The 24,878-nt window shown below is 42.6% G+C and overlaps 1 protein-coding gene across 2 annotated transcripts in view; it reads right to left on the bottom strand.

Annotated features, from left to right (window-relative positions):
- Window positions 1–24,878, bottom strand: part of TMEM178A (transmembrane protein 178A) — a 127,253-nt gene that overhangs the window by 75,027 nt on the left and 27,348 nt on the right. The window contains exon 1 of one of the 2 annotated variants that reach the window (XM_056567514.1): window positions 6,827–6,845. The exons of the other annotated variant lie outside the window; for it this stretch is intronic. The gene's annotated coding sequence lies outside the window, so the exon portion shown is untranslated. Of the gene's footprint in view, window positions 1–6,826; window positions 6,846–24,878 lie in introns of those variants that run through there. 2 annotated transcript variants of the gene reach the window in all.

Below are 24,878 nucleotides of genomic sequence, written 5' to 3'. Positions count from 1 at the left end.
GCATAAGCCATGGGTCCTGACTGCCCGTAGCAACCTGGGCCCACTGGGTTTAACCCGTTCTCCGCTGGTGAGAACGGTTTAAACACTGGTAACAGGACAAGGGCGTACATGTACGCACTTGGTCCTGGACAGGTTAAAAGGGATTGTTCAGTAAAATGTATTATTTTTCTATTGTCTCCATTCTGTCTAATAAAATAAAAAAACACTTTAACTCACCTTCCTTCACTCCTCTTAGCTCTGGTATCGTGGCACCCTGCCCATGGCCGGTAACACTGCATTCCCCCGAGCTGCAGGACGTAGTGTCTACAGCCGGGGAAATCTGACGGTGCCGATCAAGCAGGACACTGCTCCTGCCAGTGATTGGTTTAGCAGCGCTGTGAGTGTCAGTGAGGCACCCTAATACCCTGGCTAAAAGGAAGTAGAGGAATATAATTGAAAGTGTTTTTTTATTTTTTATTAATGACGATAGGGACAATAGCAAAATAATACATTTAAAAAGACAACCCCTTTATGTGAACAGAAAAAGACCATGCAGAGTAACCAGGGACCAGAGAACTAGAAAAAGCTAAGATTTTTTGGAGCAATAGGTACCCTTGTAATGGTCAGTATGGATACTATTTAGCCCCCAGCATCCATATCTATCTTTACTATGCATAGTGGATCATTTCAGCTTCTTTTGTTACCCCAGGTATTTGGCCTCTGTAGGGGTTGATATTACTACTATATGGATCTGATGTTGTTACTATATAGGGCTGATATTACTAATATATGGATCTGATATTACTACTATATGGGAACGATACTACTACTATTATGGGCTGATATTACTTCTGCATGGGTCTGAAATTAATAATATATGAGGCTGATAGTACTACTATTGGGGCTGATATTACTACTATATGGATCTGATATTACTACTATATGGATCTGATATTACTATTATATGGATCTGATATTACTACTATATAGATCTAATATTATTATTTATTGGATTTTATATTACTATTATGTGGGGCTGATATAACTACTATATGGATCTGAATTTACTCTGATAGGGGCCAGTCATTAGTACAAAAGTCATATCAGCCCCTACAGAGGTCACAGAGGAGTAGAGGGATGTTATGGCTCAGAGGATGCAGCGCTGCGTGCAGCTCCCACAGGTGGGTGCTGCATGTGAGATAGCGGGAGTCCCCAGGGGCAGGATCCCAGCGATCAGAAATATTGTTCCCTATTCTTTGGATAGGGTATAAGATGTCATAGGGCCGGAGTACCCCTTTAAGGCCACCGGAGGCTCAAAAACATGGTGTTAATGTTATTTATATATTTTATTGATGTATTTTTTGTTACATATCCTATTTGTGCTGATATGGGGAGCCAGCCAACCCGTGGCTATTTCTAGGGGGGAATGTTTAGAATTTCATCATTGGACCCAGTCAGCACTATGCCTTGGGCTGGCCCTAGTGCCAGTTAGATAAACCAGGTCCAGTCCTCAGGTTGTTTAATTCAGTGTCCCTACAGAAAGCCCTATCTTTCCTTACTCAGGAAATTGGTGGAGCACCTGCCCTGATAAGCCAGGTGGCCAGCCCTAGCCCTGTTCGCTTATGGAATGATAGGGACACGCGCCCTAAAAGAGCGACCACTGCCCCACACTAACCTACCCTTGCCCTACCTAGGCCCTAACATGCTCCCAAGACAATGTTTCATCCAGCACTCTTGAATCATCAAGGTAATTGATGCAATGTAATATACACAGTATATAAATGGGCAACAATCAATAGAATTGACACTTTAAACCAAATAACAGACAAAAGGTTACATAAATGTAATAACAGACAGTTCTAGTCCTAAATTGCACAGTGGTACTGCTCACTGACTAAGCATATTACAGTCCACCTAATCCCAAGTCAAGATGCAAAATAAAATAAACTCACTAGCAGCTAGACCACATGCTATGTGATGCTTCCCCCCCAATTTCTGTCAATGGAATACATGCTCATATTACTTCCCATCAATGAAATGCAGGGCCATACGGTGTCCTATATACTTTTGGAGAATGATTCTTTCCCAGTTGTATTGGTGATCTAATCATCCCTACAAACTTGAGATCCCCATTATGTTCACAATTGACATGCCTTGCCATGCCTTTGTCTGAATTATTAGCAATTTCACTTACAAGTTCCCAGATTTGGTGTCTAAATTCACAGATCTTCCCAAAATATTCTTTACCACATATGCAAGATGCTTTACATACCAGCCCATTAGACTTGCAATTAAAGGGGTTATCCAGGAATCAAAAAACAGAGCTTAATTCTTTTAAAAACCACTCCCTGTCTGTCTCCAGGTTGGGTGTGGTATAACAACTTGGCTCCATTCACTTCAATGGAACTGAGCTGCAAAACCCCACCCAACCTGGAGACAGACGGGGAGCAGTTTTTGAAAGAAATAAGCTCTGTATTTCGATTCCTGGATAACCCCTTTAATGTAGTAGTTTTATCTGGCATGTATGACCTGTTACGTTACTGTGGAAACTGTCATTGGCATCCACATATTTGCACACAACACAACATCTGCACTTGTAGCAACCTATAACAGTTTGTTCAGCGATGTCCCCTTGTTCTGAGAGGCCACGAAGGACCTCATTATATAGAAGGATAAACACGGATATACCTTCCACTTAATGAATACTTTCCAACAGTTACTCCAAATAGGACACAAGCCGCACCCTAGGAAAACCCAGAAGCACCAGCAAAAAAAGGCTTCTTAAAATCCCACATTTTAAAAGTTGGGTTGGATACATTACCCTGCCAAGATAAGCACTGTTTTCAATATTAGTATATTTTATTAAATGTCATTTTATTTTTCAATTGTTATTTTAATAGTTCAGAGATCAATGAGTTTCTTTAAAATGGTTTCAGGAGGTGTTACTCAAATAGGCTATCAAATTTAGTTCATGAAGATTCTGTTTCATACAGGAGTCCCTGCTCATGCACACTGAGCAGGGAGGCATATATTGTGTACCTCACTGCTCAGTTACATTTACTGGGCCAGCTGCTACCAATGAATACATAGTGTAAATGGCAGTGCATACAGCATCACTTCTTGGAATGGGGCTTGGAATGTGGCGGACCTAGCAAATGTGGCAAGTGAGCAGTGTTGCATATAGCGTCTCTACTTCCTATAAAGGCGCAGGGACTCCTGTCTTATATTAATCCTATTTATTAGCCATCTTTAGATAACAGTGATCTACTGTATATTATCTTAGATTTTTACTTATGGTGTGATATGTATATCCAAACGCAAAATGTCAGTTATTTTCATAATTCATTTAACATATTCATTTAGCATGCTTACTCACTATTGGGGAGATCTATCAAAATCTGTACAGAGGAAAAGTTGACCAGTTACCCATAGCAACCAATCAAATCACTTCTTTAATTTTAAGAAAGGCCTCTGAAAAATAAAAGAAGCGATCTGATTGGTTGCTATGGGCAACTGGGCAACTTTTCCTTTGCACAGGTTTTGATAAATCTCCCCCTATATGATTACACAGAAAACCAATAGCTGTAGATCCTCAACCGCCAGAGAGCGGCTTCTAACAGACAAAAAAAAAACCTTCTACATTAATTATTTTAGCCGCATTAAAGGGGTACTCCACTGGAAAACTTTATTTTTAATCAACTGGGGCCAGAAAGTTAAGCAGATTTGTAAATAACTTCTATTAAAAAATCTTAATCCTTCCATTACTTATCAGCTGCTGTATGATACACAGGAAGTTTTTTTCTTTTAAAATTTCTCTTCTGCCTGACCACAGTGCTCTCTGCTGACACCTCTGTCCATTTTAGGAACTGTCCAGAGTAGGAGCAAATCCCTTTAGAAAACCTATCCTGCTCTGGACAGTTCCTGATACGGACAGAGGTGTCAACAGAGAGCACTGTGGTCAGACTGAAAGGAAATTCAAAAACAAAAGAACTTCCTCTGTACTATACAGCAGCTGATAAGTACAGTGACCCCTTGACCTACAATGGCCCCGACATACGATAATTTCAACATGCGATGGTCTCTCAGAGGCCATCGCATGTTGAAGGCAGCATCAACATACGATGCTTTTGTATGTCGGGGCCATCGCATAAACGGCTATCCGGCAGCGCAGACTGCTTCAGCTGCCACCGGATAGTCGTTTACGGTGTCCCGTGAGCTCCGGTGATGTCTCTTACCTGTCCTCGGGGCTCCGTCGCGTCCTCTTCGGGCTCCCCTGCATCGTCGGCGCTCTCCATCGTCGTCATCACGTCGCTGTGCACGCCGTCCCGTCATCCAATAAGAGCGGCGTGCGTAGCGACGTGATGGCGGCGACGGAGAGCGAGGATGCCAGGGAAGCAGAGGCCTTGCCGGAGCGTCGGGGACACCTCGGGGACGCGGCGACAGCGATGGACGGCGACATCCCGGGCAGCGGTGATGTGCGGTGACGGTCTGGAGTGGCTGGGACAGGTGAGTACAACTTCCTATACCAGTGGTCTTCAACCTGCGGACCCCCAGATGTTGCAAAACTACAACACCCAGCATGCCCGGACAGCCAACGGCTGTCCAGGCATGCTGGGTGCTGTAGTTTTGCAACATTTGGAGGTCCGCAGGTTTTAGACCACTGTCCTATACTTTACATTGCACGGATACCTCAACATGCGATGGTTTCAACAAACGATGGTCCATTTGGAACAGATTACCATCGTATGTTGAGAGACCACTGTACTGGAAGGGTTAAGATTTTTTAATAGAAGTAATTTACAAATCTGTTTAACTTTCAGGCACCAATTGATTAAAAAATATGTTTTCCAGCGGCGTACCCCTTTAAATGCAGGGAAGATAATGATTTCTCACCAGCACACAATTTCAATGTTTGTCTAAATATTGGACCTTAGCCATAAATGTTATAACTGTGTTACAGCTAATCTGTATTACATTACACACTCTGAGTTTGCTCAAAAAATCCAGTTAATAGAAGACGAGTTCTCTGTACACAATCTGCAGAACTTTTAAAAGATAAATATATTTACAGGCTCAGATTTTGAATTAATTAACTATTTTACATGAACAATTAAAATTGTCTTTATGTACAAAAATCATACAAAAGAAACTTAGGGCAACGACCTCCAAAAAAAAATCATATTAGGATAGCTTATCACAGTTGCTGCAGTTTAAATGGTGGTGCTGACATGCTCTGAACAGTCTGTCCTAGAAATGCTCTATAGCAGTGGTCTTCAACCCGCGGACCTCCAGATGTTGCAAAACTACAACTCCCAGCATGCCCAGACAGCCAACGGTTGAAAACCACTGCTCTATAGGATTAAAGGGGTTATCCAGGAAAAAACTTTTTATATATATATATATATATATATATATCAACTGGCTCCAGAAAGTTAAACAGATTTGTAAATTACTTCTATTAAAAAATCTTAATCCTTTCAGTACTTATGAGCTTCTAAAGTTAATCTTGTTCTTTTCTGTCTAAGTGCTCTCTGATGACACGTGTCTCGGGAACCGCCCAGTCTAGAAGCAAATCCCCATAGCAAACCTCTTCTAAACTGGGCGGTTCCCGAGACACATGTCATCAGAGAGCACTTAGACAGAAAAGAACAAGATTAACTTTAGAAGCTCATAAGTACTGAAAGGATTAAGATTTTTTAATAGAAGTAATTTACAAATCTGTTTAACTTTCTGGAGCGGGTTGGTATATAAAAAAAAGTTTTTTCCTGGAATACCCCTTTAAGATATGTGGACTGTGATAGCCAAGGAAGCAAGGAAACTCGCTGGCATGTTTCTGGAGCCAATCCATGACCAAACAACCCTTGTGATATGGTGCACTGGCCTGTTATAGGGTTAACAGCTGCCATGAAAAGGCTGAACTGGGTTGGCTGCAATACTTATAGAAGTCCTACTAACCAATTGTGCATTCTTAGGTATCAGAGGACCCTGGTTTTGCAAAGAAAATATTCCCCACACAAGACAGAAAAAGTTTATCAATTCTTGCTACTTTATACAGTATGTATAGCTATATATATATATATATATATATATATATATATATATATATATATACAGTGGTCCCTCAACATACGATGGTAATTCGTTCCAAACGACCCATTGATTGTCGAATCCATCGTATGTTGAGGGATCCGTGCAATGTAAAGTATAGGAAGCTGTACTCACCTGTCCCCGTCGCTCCGGACCAGGTCCTCACCGCTCCCGCTGCTGTTCCAGGGGCTCCCGATGCTGTCCCGCTGCTCTGGTGTCTTCTTCGCGATCCTCTGGTGTTCTTGCGCATCTTCTCCTGGGTCCGGGCCGCGCTTTCCGGTGACGTTATTACGCTGCTGTGCCGGCGCGGCGTGCGTAGTGACGTAATAACGACGCCGGAAAGCAAGGCCCGGACCCTGGAGAATATGCGCAAGACGCCGGAGGATCGCGAAGTGGACCCGAAGCATCGGGGATAGGTAAGTGAACCTGCTGGGGCACATTACACTGCTATCCGACAGCAGCTTAAGCATTTTGCGCTGTCGGATAGCAGTTAATGCGATGGCCCCGACATATAAAAGCATCGTATGTCGATGCTGACATCGACATCGATGGCCTCTGAGAGGCCATCGTATGTCGATTTTATCATATGTCGGGGCCATCGTAGGTCGGGGGGTTACTGTATGTATATATATATATATATATATATATATATATATAAAGATAGCTATAGAAAGAATAATATAAACGGGATAACCACATTGACTGGAAAGGGTGCTTGAGTCCCTGCCCTTTTTGATGACCCTGCTCTTTAATGCCTCACAGTGGTGTTGCGTCCCAAGTGGGGTGACAGGTGCAGGTGGAGGGTGCATTACACAGGTAAATCCGTGGACCAGCGGTGCATTTATTTGTCAAAGGGGTTGAAGGGGAAGGGGTCATTTGCTGCAGCACAATTGGGGAGATTTATCAAAACCTGTGCAGAGGAAAACTTGCCCAGTTGCCCATAGCAACCAATCAGATCGCTTCTTTCATTTTCATGAAGGCCTGTGAAAAATGAAAGAAGTGATCTGATTGGTTGCTATGGGCAACTCAGCAACTTTTCCTCTGAACAGGTTTTTATAAATCTCCCCAAATATCTCTTATGCCACCTTGGCCAAGTAGATGTTAGTGTAAAGATACATGGCATACCTTTATAGGAGCTGCTCATGACTTTATTTTACTAAAAAAAAACTATGGGGGTCAGGAGTCTCAAAGAGGAATGGCCAGGGGTCCGCTGTGTCCCAGGGCCACAATGCCTCTCCTGTATGATGTAACACCTGCCCTTTGCAGCACACACCCAGTGAGTCTGACAGGTTAGGTATTGGACTCACAAACTCCCGTTGCATGCGCCATCCCTATTCATGGTGCATGCGCGGGATAACAACATGGCTCACCACTGTCAGGTGGGCCATGTGTGCGTCAACCAAAGTAGGAGTGGGCATGACATCACAGGGGAAATTACGAGAAGTGCCCTTTTTTCACTTGAGCCCCTGCCTCCCAAAATGTCTGTATGTGTTCTTAAAAACAAGAGCATTATGAGTTATTCACTAAAGTACTGAATGTTTTGTGAAAACTGGATACATTTTCCAACAATCTTTGCTGTAAAATATAAAAAAAACTCACAATGAAACTAGTACCGTATTTTTCGTCCTATAGGATGCACCGGCGTATAAGACGCACCCAATTTTTAGGGGCAAAATAAAAAAAAATAAAGATTTTGAACCCAATAGTGGTCTTCAACCTGCGGACCTCCAGATGTTGCAAAACTACAACTCCAAGCATGCCCGGACAGCCGTTGGCTGTCCGGGCATGCTGGGAATTGTAGTTTTGCAACATCTGGAGGTCCGCAGATTGAAGACCACTGCATAGGAGTTAATACTCACGTGTCCCCGCCGCTCTGGACCCGTTGCTCCATCGCTGTCGCCGTGTCCCCGTCGCTCTGGAACGTCTCTGCTGCCGGCCGGGTATCCGCGCTCTCCGGCGCCGCCATCACGTCGTTACGCACACCGACGCACGTACAGGACGACGTGATGACGAGGAAGGAGAGCGCCGGCCATACAGGGGATCCCTGAACGGAGAAGACACCGAGGAGGCAGGTAAGGTCCCCCCGGTGTCCTGTAAGCACTAACCCGGCTATTCAGTCGGGCTTTTCGGGACCGCCGCGGTGAAATCGCGGCGGTCCTGAACAGCCCGACTGAACAGCCGGGTTAGTGTTACTTTCCCTTCAGACGCGGCGGTCAGCTTTAATCGCCGCGTCTGAAGGGTTAATACAGGGCATCACCGCGATCAGTGATGTCCTGTATTAGCCGCGGGTCCCGGCCGTTGATGGCCGCAGGGACCGCCGCGATAGGGGTGTATTCGCCGTATAAGACGCACCGACTTTTTCCCCCCAGTATTGGGGAAGAAAAAGTTGCGTCTTATACGGCGAAAAATACGGTAATCCTCATCCATGAGAATAACAACAGAAACTGTGCTGGCAGGGAAATATTTACCACTTGGTAGTCCAAGAATAACTAGTCTCCGTACAGAAAAACAGATTTTTACCTAAGATAATAGTGGAGGTAAAACATTATTCTGGTTAAAAGCCTGCACAATCTGTGCTAAACTAGCCTGCTGTATAGAAAAAAGTAAAAAAAAAATGTTAACCCATAAATGTTAATGGCGCATTTGTAATCATTTATTACAAGGAGCCTCGGGCTTCATTCCATTATTATTCACAACATTCTGCGCCCTGTGTGAATACGGCTTGCCTCGCTTACTACAAATGTGTTATGGACCGTGTAACTATGAAAATTCATTACTTTTATATTGAAATTTTATCACATGCGTGAATTTCTTTGGGCGATCAACTTGACATCTTTCTTGTTTCCAGCTCTCCTCACATTAATTATTAGGCATGAAATTCAAGTAAGTCTTTGTGCTTCAGAGATAAAGGGCCTTTCTTGTATAAATATGAGCCATTTTTGATCTTAAAAGAAAAAATAATTAATTATGAGACAATGTAGTCTATGGTTCCAATCCAAGTAAAAACTGTGAACATTTATCAAGACAGTTGAGTTTACCATATATTGGGGTTAAAATAAGAGGAGTTTTCTGAGGTAAAATTAATGATGGAAAAACCAAAGAACAAGCCGTCAACAGCTGATCGGTAGGTTAATGAACCCATCACTGGTTTCAAAGAGCTCTTTAGGACAGCCATGGCTAGTGCAGTGACCCCCTGACCTACGATGGCCCCGATATACGATAATTTCAACATACGATGGCCTCTCAGAGGCCATCGCATGTTGAAGGCAGCATCAACATACGATGCTTTTGTATGTCGGGGCCATTGCATAAACGGCTATCCGACAGCGCAGGCTGCTTCAGCTGCCACCGGATAGCCGTTTACGGTGCCCTGTGTGGTGCGGTGATGGTCTCCTACCTGTCCTCGGGGCTCCGGCGCGTCCTCTTCGGGATCCCCTGCATCGTCGGCGCTCTCCATTGTCATCATCACGTCGCTGTGCACACCGTCCCGTCATCCAACAGGAGCGGCGTGCGTAGCGACGTGATGACGGCAACAGAGAGCAAGGATGCCGGGGAAGCAGAGGCCTTGCCGGAGCGTCGGGGACACCCCGGGGACGCGGCGACATCCAGGGAAGCGGTGATGAGCGGTGACAGTCCGGAGCGGTGGGGACAGGTGAGTACAACTTACTATACCAGTGGTCTTCAACCTGCGGACCCCCAGATGTTGCAAAACTACAACTCCCAGCATGCCCGGACAGCCGTTGGCTGTCCGGGCATGGTGGGTGTTGTACTTTTGCAACATCTGGAGGTCCGCAAGTTGTAGACCACTGTCCTATAGTTTACATTGCACCGATCCCTCAACATACGATGGTTTCAACAAACGATGGTCCATTTGGAACAGACTACCATCGTATGTTGAGGGACCACTGTATAATCTTTCTTTAAATTTGTTATTGCCTCCAACTCAGCCTTTGTACAACCGGAATGACTGTGTACACAAAGAGATCAGTGCATGATAAGCCACCCTGCGGTGGTATTTTTTTATATTCCTATTCTAAATTTTGTAAAGGTGCCATCCCAGTCCACTGAATTACCATTTCATCTAACTGCCCAATAATTTGGCATTACTACATATACTATTTCACCCACAAGTCACGTTTGTGGCTGATCCCCTGAGGAAATCATATTTATCTGGACACAAACAATGCATGTCAGGACAGTCTGTTAGCCATATTAGCATATTGCCCTTGTAAGGACATGCTTTAGGGCTATAGTAAGCCCAATGATGGAGTGTATTCTGAACACCATCATTACAGCCACAATTTGGAAACCTTTTCTTTGATGATGGATACTCTCCTTATCAACATGGCATGCACACTGGATTAAATAGGAGCGTTCCAATGTACTTTTGCCACCTATGTCTGTTTATACGTTGGTATATATTGGGAGGCTTTGTTTAATCTTACCAAGGTATTTGTATTGTGCCAACACCATTTACAATAGTAAATCGTTTTTATTGTACAGTACATACTTTAAATGCTTGATCAAATTAAGATCTTTAAAAATTGGAGGTCACCTCCTTGACCTCAAATATTCTTCAAACCCTCCTGTACATTTTTCCCAGATTATGTTATTACTCAATAACTAAGAGATGTACTTGGTTTGCAACAATGTTTAAGTAGGATATACATGTCACATGAATGCCAGGACCAAAGTTTTCAAAGCAGAGAATCATACTGTTTCTATTGGCTTGCTTCCTTCCCATAGTGAATACTGGTGCCATCTTTTCCCCAGTTAAAGGGGTACTCCGATGGAAAACCTTTTTTTTTTTAAATCAACTGGTGTCAGAAAGTTAAACAGATTTGTAAATTACTTCTTTAAAAAAATGTTTTAATCCTTCCAGTACTTATTAGCTGCTGAATACCACAGAGGAAATTCTTTTCTTTTTGGAACACAGAGTTCTCTGCTGACATCATGAGAACAGTGCTCTCTGCTGACATCTCTGTCCATTTTAGGAACTGTCCAGAGCAGCATATGTTTTTCTATGGGGATTTTCTCCTACTCTTGACAGTTCCTAAAATGGACAGATAATGACCACAGTGCTCTCTGCTGACACCTCTGTCCATTTTAGGAACTGTACAGAGCAGCATATGTTTTCTATCGGGATTTTCTCCTACTCTTGACAGTTCCTAAAATGGATAGAGATGTCAGGAGAGAGCGCTGGGTTCCAAAAAGAAAATAATTTCCTCTGTGGTATTCAGCTAATAAATACTGAAAGGATTAAGATTTTTTTTTATAGAAGTAATTTTCAAATCTGTTTAACAGGTTGATTTAAAAAAAGAAAGTTTTCCACCGGAGTACCCCTTTAAGTATAATGATGTAAAAGAAAGCCACTTTCTTTGACTGCTCAGTATATATATATATATTTCAGTGTGGTCATTTCATCATTTTTTTTCCAGGGGGTCCTATGTGGAGTAGGCAATAACGATAAGAAAAAGTGGTTTATATGTAAAAAGATAGTCTTTTCAGTGACTAATCTAAAAATCAGTAAAGTTGGAAAGAAGTAAACAAATGATTACTCTACTACATTTTTACGTGCTCTTAGATATATCACATCCGTGGTCCCTTTAGAAACTAATCTGAGAAGAAAAAAAAAATACAAAAGTGTGAGAACAAGAAGCAAAGCACTTTTGATGTGCATAGTATTTCAAGCCAAAGCATTTAATTAGTGTGGAAACATCAATATCACACTTTTCAAGTCATGTTATTCTACTAGACACCTTCTGGCACTGGAAGATGTCTTATAACACAACATGTGTAAGATGTCTCAGTAGAGCTTGAAGGTATATTATTAATTAGTTTGTCTTGATAAGTAAATAGAGCAAGTAAAATAATGGTCCTGTCACTAAATCCTGCTTGACTCTCTTGGGGATGAAATGCTAAAGCATAAAATCAGTAAAATTGAGATTACATAGCATAGTGCATGGTAAAATTAATTTAGACAGCAGCAATGGATTGGAATAATGCCATGTTTTTTTAAATTTTTTTTTTTTTTTTACTTTCCTTAAAATTTAAATTAGTCCTCTCAAAAACAGATCCACATTTGCCTATTTTGAGAAAAATAAAGAACTGTCAGTTTGTATTTCACATATACAACATGTTATGTTTTCTCTTTTTTTTCTCCTTTCATTCTTGCCTTTGACCTGAAATATACAGCCCCATTAGAACCCCATTTCAGCGTAATTATAAGTAATTTAAAGGGGTTATCCAGCATAAGGTGATTTTAGTATGTACCTGGCAGGCAGTAATGGACATGCTTAGGAAGGATCTGCGCTTGTCTTGGGCTAAAGGGCTATGTTGTGAGATTACCATAACACTGTGGCTAGCTGTTTGTGAATTGGTATTTCCTCTTTGACTTTTCTTTTTTTGACTACAAATCCCACAATTCCATCTTCCTCCCTCCCACACATCAGCCACCCTACTCATTGAAACATAAATGAGCTGCATCCATTCAAATCAGTGTGGTTTTCAATCAGGGTGCCTACAGCTGTTGCAGATTTATCTCTCTCCCACCAAGCGATCGCTCCACTCATAGAAGCAGACAGGCAATGCAAGCTGGGAAAAATCTGAGACAACAGTCATTTTGTATGCTGTTAAAAATAAATATTGGAGTGAAAATCACAGATAAATTGTGAGAAAACCGTCACACACAGGTACAGACACTATATTATGAACTACCTTTACAGCTCCTGTAACATAGTCAAATAAAAAAAATCCGGGAATACCCCTTTAATCAATAACACTGAAAGATCAATGCATTAGGAACAGTTGGCACCTGACATCTTGAAATCAATAATCATACCATATGCACCATGTTTGGCTCTCTGATAAGGTGTTGATCTCACCTCAGAAGGCAACATTTGCCAGTCATAGGTAAATGTGGTGTCTCTGACTACAAATTGTTGGGGCCAAGAGGTGTGGTGCCAGGTCTTCTAAAACAGCAACACTTCATGGCTGTTTCCAAACCATGGTATTAAGAGTGTACCAAGACTGGATGACATGGACAGACATCTGAAAAAGGTTAGACAGTGGCAGGCTATGTATGGTTGACAAGAGACAGAATAGAGAGGAGTCCAGCATATGAGTAATACACGCATAGTTACATGGAATGTGCAAAGGCTTGGGGACATGATAACATGGTGCACAGTCTTCTGCTACATCAAATGTTACCACAGAAATGTCAATGGGCAGATATGACTTCCTATATATGAAAAAAGGAAAGAGATGCGCTCCTAGTGTAATATGTCAGGATAGGTGAGCCCCTTAGGAAACCAAGTATAAGGCTTACCAGAGGGCGTTTTGCTGAGGGCACAACACCTATGCAGGCATGTAGAATCACTCAATGGACATGAGGTCAGCAGCTCCAGGATCCCCTCTGAGTGTCCTAGACGCTCAGTATCAAGGTAAGATTAAAAATGTGTGACCCATAATCCGGGACACAGAAATTGGGGACTTGTTTCCAAAGTGCTTCTCCTCTGGTTAGTAAGTGGTAAGTCCAGGCAGAAAGATTCTTAGGTATATAAGGAATTTATTGCAACACTTAGTTTTGAGCCTTATGCCAGGCTCTTCTTCAGGCATATAAAGTACACTGCAAATATTCAAGGTTCAAAAGCCCGGTTTCAATCTGCATCCGGGTGAAAGGTCATACACAACCCAATTTAAAATATCATAAAAAGATCATAAAGAAAAAAACAATGAAGATAATAAAACACATAAGCATTCTCATTAAAACATATGATCATGGGCTTTAAAAAATACATATAATGAGGCGCGATACATTTGCTGTGGCAGCGCTGGAGGCTTGTAAACCCGCCGCTCATCACGGAGCTGCAGGTTGCTACTACGCGTGCGCTACTATGTAGCGACTTGTAAACAAATGGAGAGACTTTGTTTAACATTCTCCTTTGTTTACCAATCATAGCGCATGCGCCCTATTGACTTAGAGCCATGTGTTTGAAGTCTCTCCATTTGTTTACAAGTCGCTACATAGTAGCGCACGCGTAGTAGCAACCTGCAGCTCCGTGATGAGCGGCGGGTTTACAAGCCTCCAGCGCTGCCACAGCAAATGTATCGCGCCTCATTATATGTATTTTTTAAAGCCCATGATCATATGTTTTAATGAGAATGCTTATGTGTTTTATTATCTTCATTGTTTTTTTCTTTATGATCTTCTTTTTATGATATTTTAAATTGGGTTATGTATGACCTTTCACCTGGGTGCAGATTGAAACCGGGCTTTTGAACCTTGAATATTTGCAGTGTATTTTATATGCCTGAAGAAGAGCCTGGCATAAGGCTCGAAACTAAGTGTTGCAATAAATTCCTTATATACCTAAGAATCTTTCTGCCTGGACTTACCACTTACTAACCAAATGACTTCCTATATGGCCTTCTTAACAATATTAAGATAATGTTAGCAATCGTCTATATTCCTCCCTCTTTGCACCAGAGGTCCTCATGCATCTAGCGGAATTTGTTAAAAATAAGAAAGAGTGCTATCTGTATTTCAATGGTAATTTCAATTGTGTGCTAGATGCCTGGATAGATCATGAAATATGAGGGTATTGGGTAACTTGTCATCTCCCCTAAGCAAATATTGTGCAGATTTAGGACTGGTGGATATATGGCGGAAACTCTACAAAGACAAAAAAATTTGGGGGTTGCTATTGATACTTGTGTTTTGTTCTGTTGGAGGTATGGAATGATATTTTTTTATGTTAATCTGATAAAGAAATAAAGAAAAAAAAACAATGTGATTGCAATATGCTGAAATAGTCTGTGAGAGCTGCTCCCACTCCTCTAAAAATGTTCAACAACTAGTTAAGCTTTTACAGCAGACATGGGTTAAGTTGAGGAGGGAGGATGTTCCCCACCTAATGGAATCTGTTCCCTGAGCACTTTGTGCTATGATCTCCCAAAAACTAAGTCTTAATGCACAGTGCTGGGAACACATCATGCGATGTACTGAACTGGCGGTATATAGATATGGTCCAAGATAAACTAACTAAAGTTTTAAAGTATCACTTTACTGAGAGAGTAGTGGATGCATGGAATAGCCTTTCTGCAGGAGTGGTAACTACAAATACAATAAAGGAGTTTAACCACTTAAGGACCACAGGCATACAGGTACACCCTGACATCCTGGTACTTAAGGACCAAGAGGGAACTAAGGTGGGGGAACTATACTGCACACAATGTGGGGGAACTATACTGCACCTAATGTGAGGGAACTGTACTGCACCTAATGTGGGGGAACTATACTGCACCTAATGTGGGGGAACTATACTGCCAACCTAATGTGGGGGAACTGTACTACACCTAATGTGGGGGAACTATACTGCACAAGTAGAGTTCCCCCACATTAGGTGCAGTACAGTTCCCCCACATTAGGTGCAGTACAGGTCCCCCACATTAGGTGCAGTACAGTTCCCCCACATTAGGTGCAGTACAGTTCCCCCACATTAGGTGCAGTACAGTTCCCCTACATTAGGTGACACATTAGTTGTGTGTATATATAATATATACATACACACACGCGCGAGTGTGTACTTTAGGGTGCATACCCCAATGCAATAGGCTGAGCATGCCTATGCTGAGAGTTGCAGTTTTGCAACAGCTGAAGGCACACTGGTTGCTAAAGCGTTTGTGTCCTAACTCAGTGTTTTGCAACCAGTGTGCCTCCAGCTTGTAAAGATACAACTCCCAGCATGCATTAAGAAACCATACATGCTGGGAGTTCTAGTTTTGCAACAGCTGAAGGCACACTGATTGCGCAACACTGAGTTAAGTAACAAACTCTGTGTTTCGCAACCAATGTGCCTCCTGCTGTTGCATAACTACAACTCCCAGCATGTATAGTCTGTCAGTGCATGCTGGGAGTTTTAGTTTTGCAACAGTTGAAGGCTGTGAATGTACAGGGTACAGCAGCTCAAACTCCCAGCGAGAAACTCACTGTAAACCCCCACCCATGTGAATGTACCCTAAAAACACTACATTACACCACACAAAATAAAAAGTAAAACACTACATATACACATACCCCTACACAGTCCCTCCCCCCCCACAATAAAAATAAAGAACGTCGGTACGGTACTGTTTCTAAAACGGAGCCTCCAGCTGTTGAAAAACAAGAACTTCCAGTATTGCCGGACAGCCACTGACTGTAGAGGCATGCTGGGAGTTTTGCAACAGCTGGAGACACCCTGTTTGGGAAACACTGCCGTAGGGTATTTTGATGGTAGATGCAAATCCCCAATTTAGGCCTCACCTAATGAAAAGGTAAAGTTGGGGTCTACACTAACATGCTGGTGTTGCTCCATACTTTTAATTTTCACAAGCGGTAAAAGAAAAAAAAGCCCCAAAATTTGTAACGCAATTTCTCCTGAGAACCGAAATACCCCATATGTGGACGGAAAGTGCTCTCTGGGCGCACAACATGGCTCAGGAGTGAGAGCGCACCATGTACATTTGAGGTCTAAATTTATGATTTGCACAGGGTTGGCTGATTTTACAGCGGTTCTGACATAAAGGCAATACAATAAATACGCACATGTGACCCCATTTTGGAAACTACACCCCTCACGGAACGTAACAAGGGGTATAGTGAGCCGTGAAACCCAACAGGTGTTTGACGAATTTTCATTAAAGTTGGATGTGAAAATGAAAAAATCTTTTTCACTAAAATGCTGGTGTTACCCTACATTTTTCATTTTCACAAGAGAAAAATAGGAAAAAAGCTCCCCAAAACGTGCAGCCCCATTTCTTCTTAATATGGAAATACCCCATATGTGGATTTAAAGTGCTCTGCGGGCGAACTACAATGCTCAGCTCAGAAGAGAAGGAGCGCCATTGGGATTTTGGAGAGAGAATGTGTCCGAAATTGAAGGCCATGTGTGTTTACAAAGCCCCCATGGTGCCAGAACAGTGGAGCCCCCCACATGTGACCCCATTTTGGAAACTAAACACCTCATGTAATTTAATAAGGGGTGCAGTGAGCATTTATGCCCCACAGGTGTCTGACAGATTTATGGAACAGTGGTCCGTGAAAATGAAAAATTTAATTTTTCATTTGCACAGCCCACTGTTCCAAAGATCTGTCAAACGCCAGTGGGGTGTAAATGCTCACTTCCCCCATTATTACATTCTGTGAGGGGTGTAGCTTCCAAAATGGGGTCACATGTGGGGGGTCCAGTGTTCTGGCACCACGGGGGCTTTGTAAACGCTCCTTTTCTTCTGAGCATTGTAGTTCGCCCGCAGAGCACTTTACATGCACACATGAGGTATTTCCATATTCAGAAGGGATGGGGTTAAACATTTTGGGGGGCATTTTCTCCTATTACCCCTCGAAAAAATGTAAAATCTGGGGGAAAACCAGCATTTTAGTGGAAAAATAATTCATTTACACATTTACCAAATTTAACGGAAAGGAATCAAACACCTGTGGGGTGTTAAGGCTCACTGTACCCCTTGTTATGTTCCTTTGAGGGGTGTAGTTTCCAAAATAGTATGCCATGTTTTTTTTTTTTTTTTTTGCTGTTCTTTGCTGTTCTGTTCTGAGCCCTCTACTGCGCCCGCTGAACACTTTACATCCACATATGAGGTATTTCCTTACTTGGGAGAAATTAAAATTAGGTTACAAATTTTGGGGGGATTTCTCTCCCCTTTTAAAAATTCAAAAACTGGATCTACAAGAACATGCGAGTGTAAAAAATAAAGATTTGTAATTTTCTCCTTCACTTTGCTGCTATTCCTGTGAAACACCTAAAGGGCTAACAAACTTTCTGAATGTCATTTTGAATACTTTGAGGGGTGCAGTTTTTATAATGGGGTCATTTATGGGGGATTTCTAATATGAAGGCCCTTCAAATCCACTTCAAAAGTGAACTGGTCCCTGAAAAATTCTGATTCAGAAAAGTTTGTGAACATTTTTAAAATTGCTGCTGAACTTTGAAGCCCTCTGATGTCTTCCAAAAGTAAAAACATGTCAACTTTATGATGCAATCATAAAGTAGACATATTGTATATGTGAATCAATATATAATTTATTTGGTATGTCTATTTTCCTTACAAGCAGAGAGCTTCAAAGTAAAAAAAAAATGCAACATTTTCAAATTTTTCATAAAATTTGGGAATTTTCACCAAGAAATGATGCAAGTATCGACGAAAGTTTAGCACTATATTAAAGTAGAATATGTCACGAAAAAACATTCTTGGAATCAAATTATTAAGTAATTAAGGTCCTTAAGCAGTTAAGCATGCATGGGATGGGTATAAGGCTATATTACATATACAGTAAGATAGGGCCAGGGACATAATACTACTGCTTTATAAAGCATTGTCGTGGCCTTACCTGGAATATGCTGTGGAGCTGAAGAAGGTAAAAAGATGCAAAAGCAATCTGATAAAGGGAATAAAGCATCTTAGTGATGAGAAAAGATTTAAAAAAAATGCTTAGTTTTAAAAAAAGACATTTCATTAAAACCTTTTTTATTATTATTATTTACAAGATATAGGTGATTTAAATTTTATTTATTTACTGTATTTTTTATTTTTTTGCTTTGAGCCATTAGCCCAAAACTCTGATGAAGCTCTGATGAGCGAAACATGTCAGGGGGCTATGTTTCTGAGCTTTTAATAAGCCTGTGTTGTCGGTCTATTTTTATCATCTGTTGTTTAGACTACAGCCAAAAACGCTGATATATGATGTAAAAGCCCATTTTCTATGTCTATGGGAAGAAAGCCCAAATTTTAGGGTGAGGATATAAAGAAAGGGTATTAATGATCCCTGGTTAGGGATCTTGTGTTGTTACCCTATTGTGCCCCCTTCATTGAGAAAATCTTTCCTAAACAGGAAAAGGTTCTTAAAGAGTAATTGCTATGCTCAGCCTGGATACAGTTAGTTGTGTATGGGCAGTAGCAGGGCTGCACTGTCAGCTCACGGCTCCCACTGATGTCTAAATAGCTTTAACCCTTACCTGTACCCGATGCTTAAGGGATAATTTTCAGTGTCTTATTTTATACAACACAGAAAAATCAGGGTACAGGGATGCGGCCAGGAAAGAAGTTTGGCTAAGACCAGCCTTGTCAATCCAGCCCACAAATCTAATAGCTTTGGTCAGACTAATGAAATGATAGAGGCACCAGATAGTTTTATCAGTAACCTTTATAGTATACTGCTCAAAAAAATAAATAAAGGGAACACTTAAACAACACAATTTAACTCCAAGTCAATCACACTTCTGTGAAATTGAAAATGTCCACTCATGAAGCAACACTGATTGACAATCAATTTCACATGCTGTTGTGCAAATGGAACAGACAACAGGTGGAAATTATAGGCAATTAGTAAGACACCCCAATAAAAGAGTGGTTCTGCAGGTGGTGAGCACAGACCACTTCTCACTTCCTATGCTTCCTGGCTGATGTTTTGATCACTTTTGAATGCTGGCGGTGCTTTCACTCTAGTGGTAGCATGAGATGGAGTCTACAACCCACACAAATTGCTCAGGTAGTGCAGCTTATCCAGGATGGCACATCAATGCAAGCTGTGGCAAGAAGGTTTGCTGTGTCTGTCAGCGTAGTGTCCAGAGCATGGAGGCGCTACCAGGAGACAGGCCAGTACATTAGGAGATGTGGAGGAGGCCATAGAAGGGCAACAACCCAGCAGCAGGACCGCTACTTCTGCCTTTGTGCAAGGAGGAGCAGGAGGAGCACAGCCAGAGCCCTGCAAAATGACCTCCAGCAGGCCACAAATGTGCATGTGTCCACTCAAATGGTCAGAAACAGACTCCATGAGGGTGTTATGAGGGCCTGACATCCACAGGTGGGGGTTGTGCTTACAGCCCAACATGGTGCAGGACGTTTGGCATTTGCCAGAGAACACCAAGAATAAAAAATTTGCCTCTGGCTCCATGTGCTCTTCACAAATGAAAGCAGGTTCACACTGAGCACATGTAACAGATGTGACAGAGTCTGGAGACGCCATGGAGAAAGTTCTGCTGCCTTCAACATCCTCCAGCATGACCAGTTTGGCGGTGGGTCAGTAATGGTGTGGGGTGGCATTTCTTCGGGAGGCCACACAGCCCTCTATGTGCTTGCCAGAGGTAGCCTAACTGCCATTAGGTACCGAGATAAGATCCTCAGACCCCTTGTGAGACCATATGCTGGTGCGGTTGGCCCTGGGTTCCTCCTAATGCAAGACAATGCTAGACCTCATGTGGTTGGAGTGTGTAAACAGTTTCTGCAAGAGTAAGGCATTGATGCTATGGACTGGCCCACCCGTTCCACAGACCTGATTCCGATTGAGCTTATCTTGGGCATCATGGCTCGCTCTATCCATTAACGCCATGTTGCACCACAGACTTCCAGGAGTTGCCGGATGCTTTAGTCCAGGTCTGGGAGGACATCCCTCAGGAGACCATCCGCCACCTCATCAGGAGCATGCCCAGGCGTTGTAGGGAGGTCATATGGGCGCGTGGAGGCCACACACCCTACTGAGCCTTATTTTGACTTGTTTTAAGGAAATTACACCAAAGTTGGATCAGCCTGTAGTGTGGTTTTCCACTTTGATTTTGAGTGTGACTCCATATCTAGACCTCCATGGGTTGATAAAATTCATTTCCATTGATAATTTCTGTGTGATTTTGTTGTCAGCACATTCATCTATGTAAAGATGAAAGTATTTCATATGATTAGTTCATTCATTCATTCAGATCTAGGATGTGTTATCTTAGTGTTCCATTTATTTTTTTGAGAGAGGGAGGAAGGCGCCTCATGTGCGGGATCAGAAGATCTTGTTAGTGGGGGTGGGGGACGGTAATTCCCAAGCCGCTTATCAAAGTTGGTTGTGCGCCCACACACAACAAGGTAAAATGCAGAATAAATGTAAATGAAGGTGTCACGATTCGGCTGGCAGGAGGTGGATCCTCTGTGCCAGAGAGGGATTGGCGTGGACCATGCTGGTGGACCGGTTCTAAGTTGCTACTGGTATTCACCAGAGCCCGCCGCAAAGCGGGATGGTCTTGCAGCGGCGGTAGCAACCAGGTCGTATCCACTAGCAACGGCTCAACCTCTCTGACTGCTGAAGATAGGCGCGGTACAAGGGAGTAGACAAGAGCAAGGTCGGACGTAGCAGAAGGTCGGGGCAGGCAGCAAGGATCGTAGTCAGGGGCAACGGCAGGAGGTCTGGAACACAGGCTAGGAACACACAAGGAAACGCTTTCACTGGCACAATGGCAACAAGATCCGGCGAGGGAGTGCAGGGGAAGTGAGGTATAAATAGGGAGTGCACAGGTGAACACACTAATTAAGCCAACTGCGCCAATCAGTGGCGCAGTGGCCCTTTAAATCGCAGAGACCCGGCGCGCGCGCGCCCTAAGGAGCGGGGCCGCGCGCGCCGGGACAGGACCGACGGAGAGCGAGTCAGGTACGGGAGCCGGGGTGCGCATCGCGAGCGGGCGCCACCCGCATCGCGAATCGCATCCCGGCTGGGAGAGGTATCGCAGCGCACCCGGTCAGCAGGTCTGACCGGGGCGCTGCAATTGCGAGGATGTTGAGAGCGCTCCGGGGAGGAGCGGGGACCCGGAGCGCTCGGCGTAACAGAAGGTCCACTGCAGCCCTCCTGGGTAGAAATATAATCAAAACAGGATGACCATGAATTCAGGAGTTCATCCTGCGCAGAGAGGAACCATCAGGAAGCCAGATAAAATCAATGGATTTATTAAATGCAACGCGTTTCGCTGTGCATGCGCAGCTTCATCAGGTGCCTTCATCATGATGCCTGATGAAGCTGTGCATGCGCAGCGAAACGCGTTGCATTTAATAAATCCATTGATTTTATCTGGCTTCCTGATGGTTCCTCTCTGCGCCGGACGAACTCCTGAATTCATGGTCATCCTGTTTTAATTTATTTTTTTGAGCAGTGTATTTTGGGTTTAAAGGGGCAGCCTATAATACATACATCATTGATGGAATAAAAAAAATTAAGTAATTTTGTCATCCACATTAACATGATAATAGGCATCCGCTCTATTATGTTATTAGATTTGTACTTTTCTACATAGAACAACTATTTCATTACTGAGGGAGCTACAGTAAAATATGACCTTCAAGGACAGAAGAACTACTGAATGTGGTAGATGAATCAGAATGTTATTATTCATAGTTGCAGCTGAACAAGCTTGTTCTTTTATTTAAAAAAAAATAGCAAACAATAACTGCACAGATTGTGATTATGGGGCACTAAAGAATTTCATGTCATTTTTCTAACATTTATTTGCTTCACTGAATCCATTTTATTGGTTCATCTATATTCAGTAAGACAAGTACTCTGGCTAAATTGTGAAGAGTATATTACTGAGACCTCCCCAGAAGACCACCTGTAGATGAATGGAGGTCAGACCACATTCATTACCTGTCATTACCTGTCATAGAAGAAGCCATACTTTGAAGTAAACAGATTAACCATATATAGTAGAATGAGAAGGCTATGCTAACAACTTAGGAAAGTGCAGCTATAGGCATTAGGACTATAGGCATTGTACACAGGCCAATGGAGGCATGATAAAGAGAACCAATCAGTGATCAGTGCATACATAATATACTATATTATAATATATATATATATATATATATATATATATATATATATCCTAAGCCTTCACAAGGTTTGATTAATCATGTAGCTGGGTATAACATCACCACAGAGCGCAGAATCCGGCACTCTCACTATGTGTATTGCACTTGTGTCCTTACTGGAGTGTGAATAAGTCCTGCAGGCGGTGCTACACCCATAGAACACCAGACGAACATTCGTTTCACAATGGAGAAAGGAACGGAGCACTCACCCGGTAAACTTACCGGGTGAGTGCTCTGTTCCTCTCTTCATTGTGAATCTTCATTGTGAAGCTCATGTAGCTGAGTAGCTTGTGCAGCAAGAAACTTAATCATTGTCTTCCGCACATCACCTGTTTGCAGAGTTTATGAGTAGATGATAACCATTTGTTTACTGGCCACACAAAAGATGTGATCAGCCAACTAACAAGCGTTGTCCCATTCATTGGCCTTTTTACATGGGTCAAATATTGGAAAGGGCATTCGATGAACACTCATTTGCCAGATAAATAAAAGAGCCTTAAGGGTTTAATCACATGTACAGTATTCTGCGCAGATTTGAAGCGCAGGATTTTCTGCTGCTGATTTCAATGTAAACTGAATGATTGAACACAGTTTCAGATTCTGCGCATCAGATCTTCTCATCAAATCTGTGCAGAATACTGTACATGTGAATAGACCCCTTAGAATGGGAAACAATAATAGTTTAATAGGAGTTCTTCTATTTTTAGCTAAAAGGAATAATCTAGTAGATAGTGACCTGTATACTTAACCTCCTTGCTCCCAGCTCTTGTTCAGGTCTGGGCACTTACACTTGGTCTTAAAGGGGTTATCCAGGAAAAAACTTTTTTTTTTATATATATATATATATAAAATGGCTCCAGAAAGTTAAACAGATTTGTAAATTACTTCTATTAAAAAATCATAATCCTTTCAGTACTTATGAGCTGCTGAAGTTGAATTGTTCTTTTCTGTCTAAGTGCTCTCTGATGACACGTGTGTCGGGAGCTGTCCAGAGTAGAATCAAATTCCCATAGCAACTGCACAGAGCAGAATAGGTTTGCTATGGAAATTTGCTTCTACGCTGGACAGCTCCCGAGACAGGTCATCGGAGAGCACTTAGACAGAAAATAATTGGAAGGATTAAGATTTTTTAATAGAAGTAATTTACAAATCTGTTTAACTTTCTGCAGCCAGTTGATCTAAAAAAAAAAAGTTTATTCCTGGAATACCCCTTTAATTCTGAACAGGGTCAAGACACCTACGGACACCTATACACCACCTGCAGTGAAGTTATGGTGAGTACCAGCTGTCTCTATGCACTATTACTGATTGTACACCATAAGTATTTGAATTCCACATATGAGAAGAACAGCTCAATAATGCCATCTTTTTAAGTAGCTTTCCCTCAATGTGAGTGCTTTCCTTCTACTCCAGAGTTTAAGAACATGACTGGGAATTCATATGGAGCCAGACATCTCTACAGAAGGAGAGAATACCCATCTGCAGACAGCTGTGTTAGGGCACCTTTTTTTATTTTATTTTAATTTTTTTATCTAAAGCCGAGGAACATGCTCTCGAATCACCCAAAGTGCAAGAAAAAGTGCAAACGTGTTACACTAAAAAAAACGTGCACAAAGGATGCGGTCTATCGCAAGCCCTTCTCCGATAGGAGAGAGGCCCCCCAACAAACCTTACCCTTCGCCTCCGGACCAAAAGGTACCTGCGAAGTTCCAGGTTCGATGTCCCTTTTCGCCGAAGCTACTAGGGGACCACAAATGCTCCCGGCATCCCCCTTGGCGTTAGCCAAGGTATCTGCCCGCAGAGCCGATAACGGTAGGTACCCTGCCAAAGCAGGAGTACCCGGGGTGTTTGCAGGGAGGTGCGGAACCTAATGGCCACACACACCTCCCCTAGACCGCCAGGAGGGACACCCAGAAGGGCTACCGCATCCTGACAAATCCTGTGAACACACAACACGCAAAAAGTGACACAGTGAGACAAAAAAGAAATAAATAAGTGAATGTGTGCAGATATACTGCCCGGACATCCGGCCGGATCTATAAAAATTTCTCTGATCCTAGCCAGAAGGCCGGGAATCAAGAGGTGAGTGCCACAAGGTGAAGAGATTATGGTGCCCGTACTTCAACTCAGTGAGTCCA

Source organism: Hyla sarda, chromosome 3, assembly GCF_029499605.1.
Source record: "Hyla sarda isolate aHylSar1 chromosome 3, aHylSar1.hap1, whole genome shotgun sequence".
In the NCBI taxonomy this organism is placed as follows: domain Eukaryota; kingdom Metazoa; phylum Chordata; class Amphibia; order Anura; family Hylidae; genus Hyla; species Hyla sarda.
The sequence above is the reverse complement of the archived record's forward strand: the minus strand, read 5'-3'. Positions and strand labels throughout refer to the sequence as shown.